Source organism: Triticum aestivum, chromosome 2B (assembly GCF_018294505.1).
Source record: "Triticum aestivum cultivar Chinese Spring chromosome 2B, IWGSC CS RefSeq v2.1, whole genome shotgun sequence".
Taxonomy (NCBI): domain Eukaryota; kingdom Viridiplantae; phylum Streptophyta; class Magnoliopsida; order Poales; family Poaceae; genus Triticum; species Triticum aestivum.
Window position 1 is genome coordinate 144,939,165 of NC_057798.1, and position 22,355 is coordinate 144,961,519.

The window sequence follows — 22,355 nt, forward strand, 5'->3', positions numbered from 1 at the left end:
AGTTAAGGAAGAACCACCCGCAGCGGGAACGGGGGCTCGCCGGAGAGGTACCCCACTATCTATCTTATGGTTCAGGGTGGGGGCGGGGGGCCTAGAGGGCTGGCCGGGGCGGCGGTGGCAAGTTGTTTCGGGGCGGCGAGGCGGCGCTGGGGCCGGCGGTTCGGCTGGCTGTGGCAGGCAGCTCAGGGGTGTGCAGGTTGAAGATGAACTGTAGGCCCTCCGTAAACTACATGTCAAGTGCCTCTCTGCTACCATTGCGTTCAGTTTCGACAGTAGCATTCAGATTCCACAGTAAATTTCAGTTTCGACAGTTAAGTTCAGAGTCAACAGTTTTTACCTCATATGTTGTAGTCAGGTGGTTTTTGGTGATGTTAATTTTACATCCATTTTTCATCATCTATTGGAGATGCTATTAGAATCCCACTTGAGATTGACAATGTCTGTCTTGTGCTTATTCAGCCTTGACGTCTTACGGCTCACCGCTGCAGCTCCAACGACAGAATGATCCGTCAGAACAGAGCAGTGCCCTGGACGCCGTCTACAGATTCCTCAGATCTTCCTCCACACCTCCGACAGCCACCTCTGCCTCAACTGCTTCAGCGACCAACCCAATGATGCTGAGGTCAACACGGCTACGGCAAAGAGGTTGTACACTTGTTGCATCACTTATTACTATACATTCACGTCGATCCATTAGGGCTATTTTGGTTCAGCGGAAAAACGTTGATCCACTGGTTGTTACCATCACTCTAAATTTCTGCATGCTCTCCTTACATAATCTCACCATATTTTTTTTGTATGCATGTCAGATATTGTACACAGTCATGCTGAACATGTAGAGAAAAAGATAAGAGTTTTGCGCAGCAATACAATGTCATGCAGACATCGCTCCATGGTGGGTTCAATGGCAAACCCTCCCCACTTCTCTCCAGATTGTAATTCAGAGGAAGATATCTGTTCTGAGGCGTATTCAGACGCCGCTGACCACTCCTATTTACCCCCCAAGGTGTTTGCTCTACCTTGGCATGATGATGTTAGTCATATCATGCATATGTTGCCTTGGAGTGCCTACTTTTGACATCATATATGTCATCTGCTTAGTTTAGACATGTTCTGTAATGCCACCTGTTTAGTTTCTATATCATATATGGGAATTATGCAGTCTCATGTCTTTTAGCCAGCCATAATATATGTGAAATGTGCAATGCCATCCTGTTTAACCAGGCATCATATATTTGAATGATATCTTCCCCATCCTTTTCTTCATTACATTTCCATTTGTCGACAATGTTTGTACATTAAAGTACTCTTCCTGTGGATCAGCCATTTGGGTGGGAGATGGAAAAATCTGGAGTGAAAACAAGGCCTTCAGAGCAAACAGTGCTACCTGTCGAAGCAGATCTCTTGTTGGGTCCCGATAGCTCCTCAAAGATGGATTCAGAGACAGATGACCAGTCCTATTCCCCCACTGAGGTGTATGCTCTAACTTGGCACGGTTATACTGCTCATATCATGCATACGGTGTCTTGCATTGCATAGTTTAGACATCATATACACAATATTCAACACCATGTTCTTAGTTCAGACATCATATCGAATGCCTTCTGTTTAGCATATAAATCACATATGTGAATTAAATGATGCGATCCTGATTACTTAGATAACATGTAGGTGAATTATGTCATGTGATCCTATTTAGTTATTCATCATATCTTTGAATTATGTTATGCTATGCTATCCAGTTTAGATAGACATCATATATGTGACATTATGTCATGCTATCCATTATAGTTAAACAATATACATGTCAACTATTTCATGCCCTCTTTTTTCCACACTATCTATTGCATCTGTCTCTCATACAATGTCTGTACATTCAACTATGTTTCCTGTTTATCAGCCATTTGAATTGGAGCTGGTGATGCCAGTATCTAGCAGAATAAAAACACGGTCTTCAAATAAAACAATGCTACCTCTTGGTGGAGATAGCACCCCGGTTGTACATGCACAAGAACCAGCCCTACCACACATAACCCAAACTCTCGCAGATTGTACCCCTACTGCGATGGACAGAGAACCAGCTTCACCCAATCTAACCCCAACCCCAGCCGATAGTAACCCAGTTCCTGTTGACACAACACCATCTCCACCACAGAGCTCCCAAACAACAGCAGTTAGTATGGCAGCTCCAGTGCCCAAAGGGCCAGTACTATCACGGTGAACCCCAACTCCACCAGTTAGTACGCCTATTCCTGTGGAGGAAGCACAACCAGCCAATCGTAGTTTAGCATCTATCGCATTTGATGTTGTTAAATCATATGTGCGTATCTTCCCATCTTGGAAATATTATACTGAAGATGGAGGAAAACGCCAGTTGCAGGTGTTTGTCCAGGAGTTATGTGTAAGTAATGTTATTCATGGCAATTACTTTGCTTTGTCCCATACATCCTACCTCCATGATGGTTATAATACAGCAAATTTTCCCATTTTTTTCTATAGAGAAGGACCGATTTGGAAACTCAGGATGAGGTAACCTGTGCTAATACCTCTGCTATCTTCAAGAATGCTTGGTGGCAGTATCGGAATTACCTGAAGAAAACGTACTTCACCGGCAAAGAAACTCATCAAATTCCCTTACGTTCTCCTGAGACACATTTACTGGAAGATGACTGGGAAGGCCTTGTCCTGTACTGGTCCCGAACCAAGAATGTGGTAAGGTCTATGAGCTCATTTTCTATTTTTAAGTATTTTATTCTTGCGTCTTACTGTACTCTGTTCATGTAGAACAAGTGCCTAAACCTGAAGAACAACTGTTCTAATTTAAGATTCCATTGCTATCATAGTTCAAAAAAGCGCTAGGCGTTAATTGTGCGTTTTGCCACCGCCTTGCGCTTTACTGACCAAAGCGCATGCTTATGTGCAGTTATGCATAGTTATGCGCAATGCGTTTTGCCAACGCCTAGAGCCTAGGCGCGCTTAAGCGCTCGCTTAGGCGCGCCTTTTTTAACTATGATTGCTTTGCTCTTGTATCACTGTATTTACTGATACAAACTTATTTTTAAATTGAAGGATCCAATCGAAACTCCAATGGCACGGCAGGTATGTTCACGCATGTTTCTTTAATAGGTTTGCTCTTATCAATAGCTCTGTTGATTTCAATTTCAATTGTGTATACAGTTGACTTTCATATCATGCACATTACTAGCATTACAACAGAGCCAATAGTGTTGTTGTACATGTAGAACCGTGGTACCCATCTGAAATCTTGATGTGCCGTGTAGTTTCCCACGCTTTGTATTCTTTCACTGCTGCTTTGTCTTGAACTGATATGATTTGAACCGTGTCTTTATTTTGATTTGGCAAGACAATGCAGTGACCATAGGACATAGATATATGTTTGTTTGATGCATTTATTATGAACTAGTACTTGGCAATAGAAGACTTGGTAGTTTAATCCTGTCCACCTTACTAATGAACTGGTTCACCGAAATGAGTTTCATATACTAGTACATGCTAAACTTGTTATGTGTCTGCTTGTTTCTTCTTTTAGAATGCTGACAGAATATTGGGGAAGAGTGCCTTATTAAGCAATGGTAAAGGAAGTAATGTAGATAATGTTCAGGATAGTGACACATCCTTGTTGGTCTCCAACAAAGCTGATAAAACAGCTAAGGAAGACTATCTTGAAGATAGCGAGACAACCCCAAAGTCCTGTCTTGGTTTAGTGTTCGAGTTACTGGCCACTACCGCATGCACAAGCTATTCAAACTCACTGTCTGAATCAGTTCGGTTTCTTGAGTCTCAACTACAAGCTGAAAGACATCGATCATCTGTGCTGCGACAAGAAGCGGAAGGACTGCGGAAGTCCCTGGAGCATTCAGATGCATACTTTCTGGTGCAACAGCAAGTGTTGGAGGATTTTAGCGCCAAACAGGACAAAGCTAATCAGCTTGCTAAGCTTATTGCCAGCATGGTGGATACCCAGGATAACGTTTCTTGAGCTCTTCTGAAGTTGTTTCAGTTATGCTCTTGTTTTGCTGCCGCGTTTATTTGCACTGGTGGCCAATTTTGACGGCCAAGTGTATGTAATATGCTGCTTTGTTCCCTATATTTGCACTGGTGGCGAACTTTGATGCCCAGTGGATGTAATATGTGTAATAGAGGTAATAGGCTAGCCTTAATTGCTTGCTTATTTATTTCCTTATTGTCTTGTTTAGTTGTTTGCTTGTAGTCACTACAGTTCTTTTTTTGTGTTTTTCTAGTGGCCACAATAGCCTATTTTTGGTAACTAGGCCAAAATAATCATGGCAACACACGGACTGTTGTAACCATGGGCCTCTTGCAGGCCGTATGATCCATGGGCCTTCGTTCGGCCGTAGGACCATTGGCCTTATATACGGGCCGTAGGATCCATCGGCCTTCTATACGGGCCTTAGGGATCAATGGGCCTTCTATGGGCCGTAGGGTCCATGGGCCTTCTACGGGCTGTACTATCCATGGGCCTCATACGGGCCGTAGGATCCATGGGCCTTCTACGGGGCGTATCATCATTTCACCAATCATGGGCCGTACTATTCGTGGATCATAACGGGCTGTTAATAGCCCGTATTTGGTAACTCTATGAAAACAGCCCAACGGGTTTTTTTGACATGAAAACGGCCCAACGTATTAACGGTCCGCAAATGGGCCAACTGTAACGACGGGCTGAATTTGGCCCACAAGCAGGAAATGAAAGTAATGGGCCGTATGTAAACGAATGCTGCAAATGAGCCCAAGAATCAATGGGCCCTGAGAAGGCCGAAAGATAACTTGGGCTGGAAACGGCCCAAGGGAATAACTGACCGTTAATGGGTATAAAGTGATACACTGTTCATTACGGGCCAGTTTCACCACGGGCCGTTAATGGGCCAAGAGTTACAAAGGTCCTCATATGGGCCGAAAGAAGTCATGGGCCACACATGGGCCAGAAGTTAAAACGGGCTGAATCATATTGGACGGCCCATATGACGCTATTGGGACGAATTCGGATAGGGCGTAACGGGCCCTGGGTTAGCGGGCCGTAAATGAGCTATATGCGAACAGGCCGTTAACAGGCTTTCCGTGGGCCGGCCCGCCACCTTTTGACCAAGTCAAACGGGCCGGCCTTTTCACAGGAATGGGCCTCTGTTGGGCTGTGCCACGTGTTGCCGTATCATAGGCACCTTCGGTCCAATGAGCAGATGACATCTGTCCCAACGGTGAGCCGACGCGTGTTTCCTCCAGCCAATGATGATTTTACACGTGGAAAATCCCCATTGGTCGGGGCTGTTAACGGGTTATCGGATCCAAAACCCGACCCGATAGCTTAACGGCATTCCATTATGGTGGATGCCACGTGTCAGTCACCCTTGACAAAAGCAGTTCTATGACGCACGATTTATCGTCATGGAAGTGGACACTTCTGTGATGATAATTTTGGTAATGTCATGGAACACTTGTACGACAGCACATGTATCACTATCTTGATTCTGTCATAAATTTGTCATGGATGTACATGCATGACAAAAAACGCGACCTACTGTGACAAACACGTATCATCATGGAAGTGTATTTTTTTGAAGTGAATCCCGTTGCAGACAACTTGTCTAGGTTAGAGAATGTTCTTGATGACCCACTACCTATTAATGATAGCTTTCCAGATGAACAATTAGCGGTCATTAATGTTGGAAATATGCCCTGGAGGCAATAATAAAATGATTATTATTATATTTCCTTGTTCATGATAATTGTCTATTATTCATGCTATAATTGTGTTATCCGGAAATCATAATACATGTGTGAATACATAGACCATAACATGTCCCTAGTGAGCCTCTAGTTGACTAGCTCGTTGATCAACAGATAGTCATGGTTTCCTGACTATGGACATTGGATGTCATTGATAACGGGATCACATCATTAGGAGAATGATGTGATGGACAAGACCCAATCCTAAGCATAGCACAAGATCGTGTAGTTCGTTTGCTAGAGCTTTTCCAATGTCAAAGTATCATTTTCTTAGACCATGAGATCGTGTAACTCCCGAATGCCGTAGGAGTACTTTGGGTGTACCAAACGTCACAACATAACTGGGTGACTATAAAGGTATACTACAGGTATCCCCAAAAGTATCTGTTGGGTTGACACGGATCGAGACTGGGATTTGTCACTCCGTATGACGGAGAGGTATCTCTGGGCCCACTCAGTAATGCATCATCATAATGAGCTCAATGTGACCAAGTGTTTGGTCACGGGATCATGCATTACGGTACGAGTAAAGTGACTTGCCGGTAACGAGATTGAACGAGGTATTGGGATACCGACGATCGAATCTCGGGCAAGTAACATACCGGTTGACAAAGGGAATTGCATACGGGATTACTTGAATCCTCGACATTGTGGTTCATTCGATTAGATCATCGTGGAACATGTGGGAGCCAACATGGGTATCCAGATCCCGCTGTTGGTTATTGGCCGGAGAGTCATCTCGGTCATGTCTGCGTGTCTCCCGAACCCGTAGGGTCTACACACTTAAGGTTCGATGATGCTAGGGTTGTAGAGATATTAGTATGCGGTAACCCGAAAGTTGTTCGAAGTCCTGGATGAGATCCCGGACGTCACGAGGAGTTCCGGAATGGTCCGGAGGTGAAGATTTGTATATAGGAAGTCCAGTTTCGGCCACCGGGAAAGTTTCAGGGGTCACCGGTATTGTACCGGGACCATTGAAAGGGTCCCGGGGGTCCACCGGGTGGGGCCACCTATCCTGGAGGGACACATGGGCTGAAGTGGGAGGGGAACCAGCCCCTGGTGGGCTGGTGCGCCCCCCTTGGGCCTCCCCCTGCGCCTAGGGTTGGAAACCCTAGGGGTGGAGGGCGCCCCACTTGGCTTGGGGGGCAAGCCCCCCCTTGGCCGCCGCCCCCCCTTGAGATTCAATCTCTAGGCCCCCCCTTGAGATTCAATCTCTAGGGGGCCGGCGCCCCCCAGGGCCCCTATATAAACAAGGAGGGAGGGAGGGCTGCGCACCCCTGCTCCTGGCGCCTCCCTCTCCCTCCGTAACACCTCTCCCTCTCGCTGAGCTTGGCGAAGCCCTACCGAGATCGCCGCTACTTCCACCACCACGCCGTCGTGCTGCTGGATCTCCATCAACCTCTCCCTCCCCTTGCTGGATCAAGAAGGAGGAGACATCTTCCCCAATCGTACGTGTGTTGAACGCGGAGGTGCCGTCCGTTCGGCACTAGGATCTTCGGTGATTTGGATCACGACGAGTACGACTCCCTCAACCGCGTTCTCTTGAATGCTTTTGCTCGCGATCTACAAGGGTATGTAGATACACTCCTCTCTCTCGTTGCTAGATTACTTCATAGATTGATCTTGGTGAAGCGTAGAAATTTTTTATTTTCTGCAACGTTCCCCAACAGTGGTATCAGAGCTAGGTCTATGTGTAGTTTCTATGCACGAGTAGAACACAATCTTGTTGTGGGCATAGATGTTGTCAATTTTCTTGCCACTACTAGTCTTATCTTGTTTCGGCGGCATCGTGGGATGAAGTGGCCCGGACCGACCATACATGTACGCTTACGTGAGACAGGTTCCACTGACTAACATGCACTAGTTGCATAAGGTGGCTAGCGGGTGTCTATCTCTCCCACTTTAGTCGGATCGGATTCGATGAAAAGGGTCCTTATGAAGGGTAAATAGAAATTGGCATATCACGTTGTGGTTTTACGTAGGTAAGAAACGTTCTTGCGAGAACCCTATTGCAGCCACGTAAAAACATGCAACAACAATTAGAGGACGTCTAACTTGTTTTTGCAGCATATGCCTTGTGATATGATATGGCCAAAAAGGTTGTGATGAATGATATATATGTGATGTATGAGATTGATCATGTTCTTGTAATAGGAATCACGACTTGCATGTCGATGAGTATGACAACCGGTAGGAGCCATAGGAGTTGTCTTAATTATTGTATGACCTACATGTCAATGAATAAAAGCCATGTAATTACTTTACTTTATTGCTAAACCGTTAGCCATAGTAGTAGAAGTAATAGTTGGCGAACAACTTCATGGAGACACGATGATGGAGATCATGATGATGGAGATCATGGTGTCATGCCGGTGACGAAGATTATCATGGCGCCCCGAAGATGGAGATCAAAGGAGCAATATGATATTGGCCATATCATGTCACTATTTGATTGCATGTGATGTTTATCATGTTTTGCTTCTTATTTGCTTAGTACGATGGTAGTAAATAAGATGATCCCTTATAATAATTTCAAGAAAGTGCTCCCCCTAACTGTGCGCCGTTGCGAAAGTTCGTTGTTTCGAAGCACCGCGTGATGATCGGGTGTGATAGATTCCAACATCCACATACAACGGGTGTAAGACAGATTTACACATGCAAAACACTTAGGTTGACTTGACGAGCCTAGCATGTATAGACATGGCCTCGGAACACAAGAGACCGAAAGGTCGAACATGAGTCGTATGGAAGATACGATCAACATGGAGATGTTCACCGATGATGACTAGTCCGTCTCACGTAATGATCGGACACGGTCTAGTTGAGTCGGATCATGTATCACTTAGATGACTAGAGGGATGTCTAATCTGAGTGGGAGTTCATTAAATAATTTGATTAGATGAACTTAATTATCATGAACTTAGTCTAAAAGCTTTGCAAAATGTCTTGTAGATCAAATGGCCAACGCTCATGTCAACCTCAACTTCAATGCGTTCCTAGAGAAAACCAAGCTGAAAGATGATGGCAACAACTATACAGACTGGGTCTGGAACCTGAGGATCATCCTCATAGCTGCCAAGAAAGCATATGTCCTAGAAGCACCGCTAGGTGAAGCACCCATCCCAGAGAACCAAGACGTTATGAACGCTTGGCAGTCACGTGCTGATGATTACTCCCTCGTTCAGTGCGGCATGCTTTACATCTTAGAACCGGGGCTCCAAAAGCGTTTTGAGCAACACGGAGCATATGAGATGTTCGAAGAGATGAAAATGGTTTTCCAAGCTCATGCCTGGGTCGAGAGATATGAAGTCTCCGACAAGTTCTATAGTTGTAAGATGGAGGAAAATAGTTCTGTCAGTGTGCACATACTCAAAATGTCTGGGTTGCACAACCGCTTGTCCCAACTGGACATTAACCTCCCGGATGAGGCGGTCATTGACAGAATCCTTCAGTCGCTCCCACCTAGCTACAAGAGTTTTTTGATGAACTACAATATGCAGGGGATGGTGAAAACTATTCCTAAAGTATTTTCAATGCTGAAATCAGCGGAGGTGGAAATCAAAAAGGAACATCAAGTGTTGATGGTCTATAAAACCACTAGTTTCAAGAAAGGCAAGGGTAAGAAGAACTTCAAGAAGGACAGCAAGGGAGTTGCCACACCCGGTAAGCCAGTTGCCGGGAAGAAGCCAAAGAATGGACCCAAACCTGAGACTGAGTGCTTTTGTTGCAAGGGAAGCGGACACTCAAAGCGGAACTGCCCCAAATACTTAGCGGACAAGAAGGCCGGCAACACTAAAGGTATATGTGATATACATGTAATTGATGTGTACCTTACCAGTACTCGTAGTAGCTCCTGGGTATTTGATACCGGTGCGGTTGCTCATATTTGTAACTCAAAACAGGAGCTGTAGAATAAGCGGAGACTGGCGAAGGACGAGGTGACGATGCGCGTCGGGAATGGTTCCAAGGTCGATGTGATCACCGTCGGCACGCTACCTCTATATTTACCTACGAGATTAGTATTAAACCTCAATAATTGTTATTTAGTGCCAGCTTTGAGCATGAACATTGTATCTGGATCTCATTTAATACGAGATGGCTACTCATTTAAATCCGAGAATAATGGTTGTTCTATTTATATGAGAGATATGTTTTATGGTCATGCCCCGCTGGTCAATGGTTTATTCTTAATGAAAATCGAACGTGATGTTACACATATTTATAGTGTGAATACCAAAAGATGTAAGATTGATAATGATAGCCCCACATATCTGTGGCACTGCCGCCTTTGTCGCATTGGTGTCAAACGCATGAAGAAGCTCCATACAGATGGACTTTTGGAGTCTCTTGATTTTGAATCATTTGACACGTGCGAACCATGCCTCATGGGTAAAATGACCAAGACTCCGTTCTCCGGAACAATGGAGCGAGCAACCAACTTATTGGAAATTATACATACTAATGTGTGCGATCCAATGAGCGTTGAGGCTCGCGGTGGCTATTGTTATGTTCTCACTCTCACTGATGACTTAAGTAGATATGGGTATCTCTACTTGATGAAACACAAGTCTGAGACCTTTGAAAAGTTCAAGGAGTTTCAGAATGAGGTAGACAATCAACGTGACCGAAAAATAAAGTTCTTATGATCAGATCGTGGAGGAGAATATTTAAGTCACGAATTTGGTACGCACTTAAGGAAATGTGGAATCGTTTCACAACTCATGCCGCCTGGAACACCTCAGCATAACGGTGTGTCCGAGCGTCGTAATCGCACTCTATTGGATATGGTGCGATCCATGATGTCACTCACCGATTTACCGCTATCATTTTGGGGATACGCTCTAGAGACAACTACATTCACTTTAAATAGGGCACCATCTAAATCCGTTGAGACGACACCGTATGAATTATGGTTTGGGAAGAAACCTAAGCTGTCGTTTCTAAAAGTTTGGGGATGCGATTCTTATGTCAAGAAACTTCAACCTGAAACTCGAACCCAAGTCGGAAAAATGCGTCTTCATAGGATACCCTAAGGAAACCATTGGGTATACCTTCTACCCCAGATCCGAAGGCAAGATCTTTGTTGCCAAGAATGGGTCCTTTCTGGAGAAAGAGTTTCTCTCAAAAGAAATAAGTGGGAGGAAAGTAGAACTCGATGAAGTACTGCCTCTTGAATCGGAAAGTAGCGCAGCTCAGGAAGATGTTCCTGTGGTGCCTGCACCGACTAGAGAGGAAGTTAATGATGATGATCAAGGTACTTTAGATCAAGTTGCTACTGAACTTCGTAGGTCCACAAGGACACGTTCCACACCAGAATGGTATGGCAACCCTGTCCTAGAAATCATGTTGTTAGACAACGGTGAACCTTCGAACTATGAAGAAGCAATGGCGGGCCCAGATTCCAACAAATGGCTTGAAGCCATGCAATCCGAGATAGGATCCATGTATGAAAACAAAGTGTGGACTTTGACAGACTTGCCCGATGATCAGCGAGCGGTAGAAAACAAATGGATCTTTAAGAAGAAGACAGACGCGGATGGTAATGTTACCATCTATAAAGCTCGACTTGTCGCTAAGGGTTATCAACAAGTTCAAGGGGTTGACTACGATGAGGCTTTCTCTCCCGTAGCGAAGCTGAAGTCCGTCCGAATCATGTTAGCAATTGCCGCATACTATGGTTATAAGATATGGCAAATGGACGTCAAAACGGCTTTCCTTAACGGCTTTCTTAAGGAAGAATTGTATATGATGCAACCGGAAGGTTTTGTCGATCCTAAGAATGCTAACAAGGTATGCAAGCTCCAGCGCTCCATCTATGGGCTGGTGCAAGCATCTCGGAGTTGGAACATTCACTTTAATGAAATGATCAAAGCGTTTGGGTTTATGCAGACTTATGGAGAAGCCTACGTTTACAAGAAAGTGAGAGGCAGCTCTGTAGCATTTCTCATATTATATGTGGATGACATACTTTTGATGGGAAATGATATAGAACTTTTGGACAGCATTAAGGCCTACTTGAATAAGTGTTTTTCAATGAAGGATCTTGGAGAAGCTGCTTACATATTAGGCATCAAGATCTATAGAGATAGATCGAGACGCCTCATAGGTCTTTCACAAAGCACATACCTTGATAAGATATTGAAGAAGTTCAATATGGATCAGTCCAAGAAGGGGTTCTTGCCTGTGTTGCAAGGTGTGAAATTGAGCTCAGCTCAATGTCCAACCATGCAGAAGATAGAGAAAAGATGAGTGTCGTCCCCTATGCCTCGGCCATAGGGTCTATCATGTATGCCATGCTGTGTACCAGACTTGATGTAAACCTTGCCGTAAGTTTGGTAGGAAGGTACCAAAGTAATCCCGGCATGGAACACTGGACATCGGTCAAGAATATCCTGAAGTACCTGAAAAGGACTAAGGATATGTTTCTCGTATATGGAGGTGACGAAGAGCTCGTCGTAAAGGGTTACGTCGACGCTAGCTTCGACACAGATCTTGATGACTCTAAGTCACAAACCGGATACGTGTATATTTTGAATGGAGGGGCAGTAAGCTGGTGCAGTTGCAAGCAAAGCGTCGTGGCGGGATCTACATGTGAAGTGGAGTACATGCAGCCTCGGAGGCAGCGCATGAAGAAATCTGGATGAAGGGGTTCATCACCGACCTAGGAGTCATACCCAATGCATCGGGGCCGATCACTCTCTTCTGTGACAACACTGGAGCTATTGCCCTTGCCAAGGAGCCCAGGTTTCACAAGAAGACTAGGCACATCAAGCGTCGCTTCAACTCCATTCGTGAAAATGTTCAAGATGGAAACATAGATATTTGCAAAGTGCATACGGATCTGAATATCGCAGATCCGTTGACTAAACCTCTTCCGCGAGCAAAACATGATCAACACCAGAACTCTATGGGTCTTCGATTCATCACAATGTAACTAGATTATTGACTCAAGTGCAAGTGGGAGACTATTGGAAATATGCCCTAGAGGCAATAATAAAATGATTATTATTATATTTCCTTGTTCATGATAATTGTCTACTATTCATGATATAATTGTGTTATCCAGAAATCATAATACATGTGTGAATACATAGACTATAACATGTCCCTAGTGAGCCTCTAGTTGACTAGCTCGTTGATCAACAGATAGTCATGGTTTCCTGACTATGGACATTGGATGTCATTGATAACGGGATCACATCATTAGGAGAATGATGTGATGGACAAGACCCAATCCTAAGCATAGCACAAGATCGTGTAGTTCGTTTGCTAGAGTTTTTCCAATGTCAAAGTATCATTTCCTTAGACCATGAGATCGTGTAACTCCTGGATGCTATAGGACTGCTTTGGGTGTACCAAACGTCACAACATAACCGGGTGACTATAAAGGTATACTACAGGTATCCCTGAAAGTATCTGTTGGGCTGACACGGACCGAGACTGGGATTTGTCACTCCGTATGATGGAGAGGTATCTCTGGGCCCACTCAGTAATGCATCATCATAATGAGCTCAATGTGACCAAGTGTTTGGTCACGGGATCATGCATTATGGTACGAGTAAAGTGACTTGCCAGTAAAGAGATTGAACGAGGTATTAGGATACCGACGATCGAATCTCGGGCAAGTAACGTACCGATTGACAAAGGGAATTGCATACGGGATTACTTGAATCCTCGACATCATGGTTCATTCCATGAGATCATCATGGAACATGTGGGAGCCAACATGGGTATCCAGATCCCGCTGTTGGTTATTGGCCGGAGAGTCGTCTCGGTCATGTCTGCGTGTCTCCCGAACCCGTAGGGTCTACACACTTAAGGTTCGGTGACGCTAGGGTTGTAGAGATATTAGTATGAGGTAACCCAAAAGTTGTTCGGAGTCCCGGATGAAATCCCGGACATCACGAGGAGTTCTGAAATGGTTTGGAGGTGAAGATTTGTATATAGGAAGTCCAGTTTCGGCCACCGGGAAAGTTTCGAGGGTCACCGGTATTGTACTGGGACCACCGGAAGGGTCCCGGGGGTCCACTGGGTGGGGCCACCTATCCCGGAGGGCCACATGGGCTGAAGTGGGAGGGGAACCAGCCCCTGGTGGGCTGGTGTGCCTCCCTTGGGCCTTCCCCTGCGCCTAGGGTTGGAAACCCTAGGGGTGGGGGACGCCCCACTTGGCTTGGGGGGAAGTCCCCCCCTTGGCCGCCGTCCCCCTTGAGATTCAATATCTAGGGGGCCGGCGCCTCTAGGGCCCCTATATGAAGAAGGGGGGAGGGAGGTCTGCGCACCCCTACTCCTGGCGCCTCCCTCTCCCTCCGTAACACCTCTCCCTCTCGCTGAGCTTGGCGAAGCCCTGCCGAGATCGCCGCTACTTCCACCACCACGTCGTCGTGCTGCTGGATCTCCATCAACCTCTCCCTCCCCTTGCTGGATCAAGAAGGAGGAGACGTCTTCCCCAACCGTACGTGTGTTGAACGCAGAGGTGCCGTCCGTTCGGCACTAGGATCTTCGGTGATTTGGATCACGACGAGTACGACTCCCTCAACCCCGTTCTCTTGAACGCTTCCGCTCGCGATCTACAAGGGTATGTAGATACACTCCTCTCTCTCGTTTCTAGATGACTCCATAGATTGATCTTGGTGAAGCGTAGAAATTTTTTATTTTCTGCAACGTTCCCGAACAGTTAATGCTTGTCGTACTGCTCCTTGGTATGTTGATTATGGTAATTACATTGTTGCTAAATTTATACCACCTAGTTTCACATACCAGCAAAAGAAAAAGTTCTTTTATGATTTAAGACATTACTTTTGGGATGACCCACACCTTTATAAAGAAGGAGTAGATGGTGTTATTAGACGTTGTGTACCTGAGCATGAACAGGAACAGATCCTACTCAAGTGTCACTCTGAATCCTATGGAGGACACCACGCTGGAGATAGAACTGCACATAAGGTACTGCAATCTGGTTTTTATTGGCCTACTATCGGTGTCAAAACCGGTGGATCTCGGGTAGGGGGTCCCGAACTGTGCGTCTAGGCGGATGGTAACAGGAGACAAGGGACACGATGTTTTTACCCAGGTTCGGGCCCTCTCGATGGAGGTAAAACCCTACTCCTGCTTGATTGATATTGATGATATGGGTAGTACAAGAGTGGATCTACCATGAGATCAAGGAGGCTAAACCCTAGAAGCTAGCCTATGGTATGATTGTTGTAATGGTTGTGTTGTCCTACAGACTAAAACCCTCCGGTTTATATAGACACCGGAGAGGGCTAGGGTTACACAGAGTCGGTTACAATGGTAGGAGATCTACATATCCGTATCACCAAGCTTGCCTTCCATGCCAAGGAAAGTCCCAACCGGACACGGGACGAAGTCTTCAATCTTGTATCTTCATAGTATTGGAGTCTGGAGGACGATGATAGTCCGGCTGTCCGGACACCCCCTAGTCCAGGACTCCCTCAGTAGCCCCTGAACCAGGCTTCAATGACGATGAGTCCGATGCGCATATTGCTCGGCATTGCAAGGTGGGTTCCTCCTCCGAATAATTCATAGAAGATTGTGAACACCAGGATAGTGTCCGGTTCTGTAAAATAAATTCCACATTCCACCGTAGAGAGAATAATATGTACACAAGTTCAATCTGCTGACGTATTTTGTGGCATGATGTCACACCACTACCAAGCCTTTACTTGAATCATTTTTCATTATCCCACCTCAGCGCGTTTAGCGAAGCGGTTTCCTTGGCACGTCTTGTCGAAGCAGAGATCGTGTTCCCCTTATTCTGGGACTCCCATCAATACGGGCGTGGGTAACCCAATCGTGCCCGTCACCACGCCCCCTCTATCGGAGGCGAGTCCCGAACGGTCACGGGGACGGCTCTTGATATTCTTCCCCCTTATAAAGGGACCAAGGCTCGTTTCTTTTCTTCAACCCGTAATCGAATCTTCTCCCTGCCCCGAGTTCCAACACCCAGAGCCCCAGATTCGAGCGCTTCGGACTTTCAACGATGTCCGGCTCCGACCTGCAGGGCCGGTGGACGCCTTCCTCCGTCACGGAAGAAGACGTGCTAAAGCTGCGAGAGGCTAAGTACCTATCTTATGAGATTTCGCATAGGTTGCCCGCCAAAGGGCAAGTTATTCCTACCCCCGAACCCGGCGAGCATGTCGTGTTTGTATCCCACCTCCGTCGGGGTTTAGGCTTCCCGATGGATCCTTTTGTGAGGGGGCTCATGTTCTACTATGGGTTAGAATTCCACGACTTGGCTTTGGAGTCCATCCTCCATATTCCCGCATTCATTGTCATCTGCGAAGCCTTCCTCCGCGTCACCCCTCACTTCGGCCTGTGGCTTAAGACCTTCGACGTGAAGCCGAAGATGGTAGAGGGGTGTCAAGTAGAGTGCGGCGGGGCGGTTGTGAGTAGAAGGGCCGACGCTCCATGGCCCGAGGGCTCTTTCCAGGAGGAGCTCGGCTTGTGGCAGCAGGAGTGGTTCTACATAACCTCTCCCAGGGGAAGCAGGCAGAAGCCGCCGCCCATCTTCCGCTCGGGCCCCCCACAGCAGCTGATGTCATGGGTCAGCCAAGGGCTCAACTGGGGGCCGCCAAAGGACGTCCCCCTATTGCAGGGCCGGATTCGAGACCTCCAAGCGAGGGAGATCGATCTGGTCGTGGTGATGTAGGTCATGCTGATTAGGCATCTCCTGCCCTACAAACGCCGCCCTCTCCGGCTGTGGGAGTTTAATCCGGAGGGACCACGGATTCTCCAACACTTCATGGGTATGACACCCATGGAGATGTACAAACTGTTCTTCGGATCACGAGAGGCGTGTCCGGAATTGACCGAGGACGCCGGCCTAAGCTTCAATCGCCCGGATACACCAGTAAGTAGCTCCATGTCCGGACATACCATTTGTTTGCCTTTCTATGATTCGCTTTTTGACCAACTGCCCTCTAAACAGGAATGGATAGCGCAAGCAAAACTGATACGGTGTCCGCCCCCCCTCCCAGAGACCGCGCCGGATCTCGTGCTGGTCAGAATGCTGGAGGTTGCGCCTTCAGAGGAAGGCGAAGGGGAGAACAGAGGAGCTACCGCCTCAACCAAGGAGGCTTTTGAGGAAGAGGGGATCGAGAATCCCTCCTTCCAGGGGGAGAAGAGGACCACCTCCGAAATCCCCGAGGCCAAAGCCCCGAAGCGGGGGAAGAAATCTTTGCCGGAGGGTCCTGCGTCCGGAGAGGCTCCAGCCGCACAGTCTCCCCTAAAGGATCAGCCCTCCAGCGAGCCGTGAGTAGAAAAAAGGGAGTTTTGTAATAAGGGACATCCCTATTTGTGCTTCTGAGGATAACTTAAGTTTTTACCTTGTAGTTCGGATCTCCGCCCTTCTCAGATGAGCTCGTCTTCGGGGGAACTCCGTCCGGATATGATGGAGAGCGAGACGCCCCCATCTGCCGCCCCATCGGATGGGGCGGACGAGCCTGAAGTGTCATCACGGAGGGTATCCCCGAGTCCGGCAGGGCCGAAAAGTTCGGCACCAACTGGTGTGCGGCCGGGGGAGCTGAAGGATCTGCTTGAGAGGGCGTCCATCTCAGAAGGTCACCGTGCACTGATGAGTACGGTGATTGAAAGAATTTCATCCGCCGAAGGCGGATTGCGTGACGCCGTCAGGAGCTTGCTGGCGGGGTTTGAGGTACGTAAAAATGACATACTCTTTGACAGTTTTACACATAAAGTGCGCCCTGTATAGATAGTAGCCCCTGAGACTCGGTAGGGTGGCGAGAACGACAGCGTGCTGAGGATCAAAATCCCAGGTATTGATTTTCGCCTTTCCTATGCAGGTGGCGGATAGTTCGGTGGCTAGCCGGATTGATGGAGTTGCCGAACTAAAGCGGCAGCTCGACGCTGCGGATGCGGACATCGCGCTGGTCAATAAACAACTTGACGAGTCGCAAGCTAGGTTTTTCTTCTCCGTGGTCACCTAGTAAGGGAGCCGAAGCCCATGCCTTACAATATGTGTGCTAAGTGCAGATGGTGCCGCTGCTGTGGAGAGCCTTCGGGCAGAACTTGCTCAAGCCAACGAGCAAGCCAGAAGGAGTGATGCGGCTGCCTCGAGGGCGGCCGAAGAGTTAGAAGCCGAAAGGGCTGCACACTGCCGAAGCAGGGAGGAGATGGCTGAAATGGCCGTGAAGTTAAAAGATGCTGCCGACCGCAATGGGGTTCTTGAAAAGGAACGCCTAGCGGAGCGAGAAGACCTGGGGAAGGCCACCGCCGAAGCCAAGGATGCCCGTTCTGCAATGCGGGCTATAAAGGAGGAGCTGCGCCAGGCCGGAGACATTGTGGCTGACAAGCCCTTTTTGCTGCACCGAAGGTTTACAAATCCGAAGTATGCTTAGCTTGGCCAGCTGTGGGGTCCGGAGGATCCTTATATGGACTTAGCGGCGAGTGCGGCAGACGCCGTTGTGCACTTCCGAAGTCAGGAGGATCACAAGACGGAAGAGCTGTTTTGGTCTCAATTCCATAGTCCGGAGCGTTCACTTCCGCTGACCGATCGGCTGGCCGAGTGGGCTGAACTGAATAGATTGTCCGGACTTGCCATGACGGATATCATGGCTCATGTCTGGCCGGATAGGCCCAAGCCGAAGAGTTATTTTGGCTTGTTGCAACAATTCCTTGGGGCGGTGCCGCATATCAAGGCGATGAAGCGGTCGGCTTGCATAGAAGGTGCACAGATGGCCCTCGCCCGTGTGAAGACACATTGGACAGAGATGGATGCCACCGTTGTTGCGACCCAGGGTTCGGACGAGAGCCGGTTACCCACCGAGCACTATTTTGGGGAAGTTCTGCATGGTGCTCATGTAATTGAGTCGCAGTGTTCAAAAAATGTCATGTTCAAGTGAACATTTTTGTTTGTAAAATGATGTTTATGATGTCAGCGCTTTTTGGTACTTGTGCGTTCAAGTATTGAAATATCTCCTGTGCGGCCGTTTATGTATACGTGTGTATAACCTGAAAGATGACAGTCGTCGGCTTCATCCCCCACGCACAAGGTGCGGGGGTGTTCGCAAAAATAGCGCATTTTCACACTTAATCCGACGTCTCGGTCCTGTTAAGGAGGTGGTAGCGTAGCAAACGAGGCAACCGGACTATAATGCTTTATCACTTTCACTTAGCCATAAGAGTTCGAGGGTGGGGCTACGATATAGCCCCTGGGGGCACCGCGCTCTCCGGATTTGGGGCGCGTATGTGCCTGACCGGGAAACGGTCCTTCGTCAAAGCGGAGGAATTCTAAACATTCCGGTAGTCGATCGAGTGGTTGACCAGTCTCTCGCTGTATCATGACAGTCAGTTTTCGGCTTTCTCTACTGAGGTGCTCGCCCGGCCGAATCGGGGCACAATCGCAGTAGTTCTCCTGGTGCCGCGTTACCCGATGATACGGAACGTAAGGCAGCAAAGCACAGGAGCCGGGCAAACCCAACATTTGACCAAAGACATGATTCGGAGCTGATGCATATAAGGCCTAACTCGAGACGCCGAACACTCCCTAAGGTGTTCGGTCTTTATGATAGCGGGCAGAACAATGCCCTAAGCCCCTAGTGTCCAGGTACACACAAGGTCCTCTGACGCGGCCGATGCCAAAACGTCAGGCTCCTCTCCGGTTATAGCGAAAAACCAGGGGATGTATAGCAACAAGAGACAGTAAAAAAGGTTTACGCAGGGTCTTAATCTCAAAAGAATCCTTGCAACGGGTCCCTGCTGCACGTCTGCGCCTATGTCTCCATTGTGCTATATCCTGGATGGGTGTGACACGCTGTTCATCTGTAAAAGAGAGGAACTTAGTTTGAAAAGTGATCGTGCATGAAATGAATTAAAAATCGAAATATGAATGAATAAATGAAGCTGAGCTTATATTAGCTCATATGCACAGCCCCTTGTAAAGGGGTGTGTGGCTAGGGAGCCCCTAGCTTATTTTATGCCGGCCTCGTCTAGCCGTGTCCGGGGTCTTGAACGACCTTTTAATGAGATGATGCCGCGTGGACCGGGCATTTTAAGTGTAAGAGACGCGTAGTGTGGTATTGCATTAAAGCGGACAAAAGCTTCACGTCCCAATAGTGCTTGATGGCTACTTTTGAATGGGGCGACATGAAAGATTAGCTTTCGCGTCGGAAGTTGTCGGGTGACCCGAACACAACTTCTAGTAGTAAGGAGCCCGTGCACTTGGCGTAGGGGCCTGGCGTCACTCCTTTGAAGGAAGTGCGGCTATGTCGAATTTTAGTAAGGTCTATCCCCAACTTGCGGATTGTGTTCGGATATAGTAGGTTTAAATCGCTGCCGCCGTCCACTAGGACTTGTGTGAATTGTAGTCCATCGATTATAGGATCCAATATCAGAGCAGTCCATCTTGCGTTTCGAATACTTCTGGAATAATCCAGGTGGTCGAAAGTAATTGGTTTTGACATCCAATCTTGAGGTTCCGCTGGGGTGGACCGTGCGACGCCTACTTTGGCGGGTGGACCGTATTATCACATGAAGTGAATTTACTGTTTTGACTTCTTGTGGGTAAGTCTTCTTTTTTTCCGGCGCTCTGCTGGTGGGGTTCGTCATCATCCTCGCTTGGCGCGTCGAGCCCTTTGTGTTCGGCGTTGAGTCTGCCGGACTGTTTGAAGACCCAACAATCTCTGTGGGTATGGTTTGCAGGCCTTCCGGAGGTGCTGTGGATTTGACATATCCGATCCAAAATTTTGTTTAAGTTGGATAGCTCTTTACTGTGGTCCTTAAGAGGCAGTGCTTTGTTGTTCGGCCGCGAGCTTTTGAATCCGGCGATGACCGCCGTATTCTTTGGGCTTTTTTCTTTATTTTGGCGCTGGTCCTTTCTGCGCTGTGATTTTCCGTTTCCATCTCTGATCTCGGATGTACTCGGGTGGCTGGTGTTGCACCTTGCTAGCCAGCTGTCCTCCCCTGCGCAAAAGCAGGTCATGAGGCTTGTTAGCGCGGCCATAGTTCTCGGTTTCTCTTGGCCGAGGTGTCTGGCGAGCCATTCGTCTCGGACATTATGTTTAAAAGCTGCTAAGGCTTCGGCGTCCAGACAGTCGACTATTTGGTTCTTTTTGGTAAGAAACCTGTTCCAGAATTTGCGCGCTGATTCTCCGGGCTGTTGAGTTATGTGACTTAGATCGTCTGCATCCGGAGGTCGGACATAGGTCCCTTGAAAATTTGCTCTAAACGCATCCTCGAGCTCTTCCCAACTTCCAACAGTATTCTCTGGGAGGCTTTTGAGCCAATGCCGAGCTGGCCCTTTGAGCTTGAGGGGTAGATATTTTATGGCGTGGAGATCATCTCCTCTAGCCATGTGTATGTGCAGTATGTAATCCTCAATCCAGACTCCAGGTTCTGTTGTTCCGTCGTATGCCTCTATGTTTAGGGGTTTGAATCCCGCTGGAAATTCATGATCCAGCACCTCATCGGTGAAACATAGTGGGTGTGCGGCGTCGCTGTATTTGGGTGTGCCGTTGTCTTCAAATACTTGGCGTGTTGCGTTGCTTCCTGGGGCCCTCTTTTTTGGCCCATAAATGGACCTTACCGGGCCGTCTGTTTTCTAAGGATCAGGAGTCGTCTTGTGTGCGGCGCCGCTTGTCGCTTTTGTCCTGTCATCCGGTCGTCTATCCGACCAAGCGGCCTCTTTGCTTTTTGACTGTGGGGGCTCTATGGCCTCCTTGTCAAATTCTGGCAGCAGCTTGCGCTTTGGATAACTCTTTGTTTGATGGCTATTGCCATATTTGTCCGCGATCTTGAGTACTTTGCTCCACCTCATTCTGAGTATGTCTTCCGCTGTTTTGAGCTTCCGTTTTTCCTTTTTCAGACTTCTTGCAGTGGAGACCAGTCTTTTGTGCAGGTTCTTATGCTCCGGTGGTGTGTCCGGCGTGAGTTCGTCTGGACTGTTGTTTTCGCCGGGCACGAATTGATTGTCCGATTCGTCCTACTCGGATGGTTGCTTGGTTGCGTGTTTGTCGTCCACTGGTTTGCCCTGCTCTATCATTGGGTCATTAGGAGTGCTGTTTTTGTCGAGGCGGGACTTAGGGCGGCGTCTGCGTCGCCGTTTTGGTTGCTTGTCGGCGGAATTATCCTTTGCCGCGTCCCGTTGTTCCTCATCATCGCTTTCTTTTGGGGTGTCCACCATATATACATCATGGGTTGGGGTGGCCTCCAGTGCTCGGTGAGCGCTGGTTCTTGGTAGTCTCCGGCATCGTCGTCCATACCGTCGATGTCTTCGGAGTCATAGTCTAGCATGTCGGTTAGATCGTCGACAGTGGCTACGAAGTGGGTGGTGGGTGGGCTTTGAATTTCTTTGTCGTCCGCATCCCAACCGTCCTGACCGTAGTCCGGCCATGGTTCCCCTGATAACGAGAGATGCTTCAGCGAATTCAGGATGTCGCCAAAGGGTGAGTGCTGAAAGATGTCCGCGGCAGTGAACTCCATAATCGGCGCCCAATCGGATTCGATTGGCAGGGGCGCAGGAGGTTCAGAGTCCGGCAAGGAGTCCGGCGCCTCGGAGTCATGAGCTTTATAAGGGACAAGATCAGTATTCAGCTCTATCGCCGTAGAAGTTG